This window comes from Mus caroli, chromosome 1, assembly GCF_900094665.2.
Source record: "Mus caroli chromosome 1, CAROLI_EIJ_v1.1, whole genome shotgun sequence".
NCBI lineage: Eukaryota > Metazoa > Chordata > Mammalia > Rodentia > Muridae > Mus > Mus caroli.
The window spans coordinates 50777834-50780927 of record NC_034570.1 but is presented as its reverse complement, the minus strand read 5'-3'; positions in this window follow the sequence as shown (position 1 = coordinate 50780927).

Below are 3094 nucleotides of genomic sequence, written 5' to 3'. Positions count from 1 at the left end.
GAGGAGGAGGAGGAGGAGGAGGAGGAGGAGGAAAGAATCAGAATAGCAGCCTTTTTGCTCCCACTCCCATTCCTGGAGGGGATCTACACTCAGCTTGCCAAAACGGACCATGTTAGGGTTTCAGCAAAAACCAAAGGAGCCATTTTTTTTTTCTTTTTACTGCTTCCTGGTCAAGCCTTCCCCAATGTCCTCTTCCCTAACCCAGGCAAAAACAACCACAAGGTTTGAGACTGCTCTAGTCCTCCTGGAAAGGGCCTAGAGTTGGGAATGGGAAGTGCTCGTGTTAGATTAAAAAAGTTAGTTTCTGGAGATCCGGGTCTCTTGCTGATGGCATAGTGAAAGCTGGTGAAGACCTGTGGTTTCAGGAGGGAGGAGTCTGGAATCTCAAAGGTGATGAGGACTAAGTTGTTGGTCTGGTCTAAACGAGATCTGGAGTGGAGGCTGGAGGTAGATGTTAGAGGAATGGTAGAGGAGAACTCAGCACTTATGGATTAACATCAATAACCTATTTGCCCCTGAGTCCAGGGGTTCCCATTCAACATCGTCTGAGAGGGCGTTATCTCAGATCTTCACCCCACTGTCCCCTTTTCTTTCGGAGAGAGGAAGACTACGGACGGAAAGGGAGGGACTTAAAAGTGGAAAGGTGTGGCCGACGCCCTAAAACGGTCGCACTCCAGTTTTTGTAGGTTTTCAATGATAAACTGGAAAGCAGACAGGGCTGAAGCGGAGCTGAGGGGAAGGAAGGCATATCTTGGGGAAAGTAGAGAGGCATGAACCGAGATTCATTGTGAGGAGGATGGAAGCTGCCGGGTAAAAAGACCTTGGGGTACAGAACTCTCCAACATTTGGGAAGTCAAATCTGGTCCCGAAAGTCCGGTGCCAGCTTCTCAGCCACGGGCCACTAGGAACGCTCTGAGAGTCTAGCCCTTCACGTTCCTAACCCGGAAGGTTTCGATCTGGCCCAAAAGTCCTGACTTGAGGTCTCTAGGAACTCAAAGAGCAGCTTGTCCTGCCGGGAATTGGAGCAAGTCCCCTGAAGGGGATGTAGGACGACAGCCAGTATTTTCAAGAGCCTGGGCGGCCAGCAGCGCTGCAACTGTAAGATGTGATTCTATTTGACTTTCCAAATCAAAGTGCATTGATTGGCGCCTAAAGAGTTCACGGCACATAACTGTCTTAATTAAACCTGCTATAAACAGACACATCACTTCTTGCACAGAAAACTTGGGGAGATGGCAGAGGGTCTGGCCGAAACCAGGCTAGAGAGATGCTCTTAAAAAAAAAAAAAAGTGCAAATCAGGCAAGACCAGAAAAAGAATAAAAGTGGATTTTCTGCATCCTCAGAAAACAGATGAACCGAAACCAAAACTCGGGATAACAGGGAGTTATGAAGGACAGCCAGGTTCCCAGTGCAGTACTGCTGGGACCCAAGTACAGAGTAGGGGACCAGTAATGGACAGCCTAGAGGGCAGGTTGAGGAGACAGAGGTGCCTAGCACTAAGGCTCCAGGTTACCAGCATTAGGCCCTGCACTTTTCTTCTTACTCCTTCCAACTTTGCCTGGCACTTCCTCAAAATCACACACCAGCAGGAGAATACTTCATTCCTTGACATGGCCGGCCAATGCAGAGAGAACAAAGATGACTCACACTGAGATCCTTGGACACAAGGCACTGCACTGTCCTGGTTGCTGGAGAAGAAGGTGATGAGTGTTTTCAGGAACCTGATGGAGAGCCAATGGAAAGGAAAGTTGTTTGCCAGTAACCCTCTTTGAAGGTAGGAAGAAGAGATACAGGTACACAAGAGCTTTTCCAGATGTGCTAGTGTTGTTGAGTGTACCTGAGTAACAGTGTGGCTGGGGCAATCTTCAAAGAGTGTGAAGGGTCAGCCTCCCCCCAACCTAGCCCCCCCCCCCATGTTGCTGGCCTCTGGAGAAGGAGGCTGAGCCTAGTAGGTCAACTAGATACCTCTTTCCTCTTGGAAAATGAAGAGGGGTAGTTCTAATCTCTGAACTCTGGGCGTTACTTGGCAGAGGCAACCCTCAGCCGGCTTCAGGTCTCCCAGTCTAAAAACCACAGGAACAAGGAAAACCTGTCGATTTCCTAGCAAACAGTGAAAAGGAGAAGTTTCCTCGAGGATAGTAAAAATGTGGGAGAGATACACGCACAGGTTTGGGTATGCTTCTGGTAACTTCAGAAGCCAACACTTTGCCCCCTGGAAAACTCAATTCCATTTCTTTTTCTCTGACCACTTAGTATCCGCTCCTATTAATAATGCTGAGGCAAACATGTTCTTCATTTCGTTTAAATGACACCTGTATATACTAGCTGTGCCACCTTTGAAAAAGAATTTAACTTCAGGTAAATTTCAGTATAACACATTTCCAAGTTGTTTTTAAGTCCAGTCTTTATATCCTATGTGTAAAAGAAGAAAAACAAAACAAACAAGAAGCCCACATGCTTAGTGAAAACCACTCCAGTTGTTTTTACTTTCCAAGATTTTTGTATGGATTGAAACTACTGCAAAGACACTAATTAATTGACTATAAGCAATTCTTGTACACGGAACAATCTTCTCTATCCTAAAAATTAAACCTTAATACAGGGACAGGAAAATATCTATTGTTGCAAAAAAATGCTCGAAATAGAAGTAGAAATAAAAATTTAAATTGTATTATGGAGTAGACTTTTACTAAAACCAAATTATCACTAAAATCTACGATTCTGAACACCGTGAAAATTAGTTAAAAGGCAATATTAAGGAAACATTGCCGTTTTCTTAAACACAAAAATGGTAAAGTGTTTCCTCTTCAATTTTTCTTGTGCTTTTTTTTCTCTTCCGAAATAACCACTGTTCACCTCTCAAAACTCTCCACTCCTGAGCGCAAATCATGATTGTTCTGTATGCAAAGTGCTTTGAAAACGAACAAAACAAACACCTTCCTTACATTCACACTCACACTACACAAACGCACACCACGTAGTCACTCCGTTTTTGAAAACGTGGAGAAGAGTGGGAGAGAGGGAGAGAGGGGAGGGAGGGAGGGAAGGAGAGAGAGAGGGAGAGAGAGAGGGAGGGAGGGAGGAAGAGAGAGA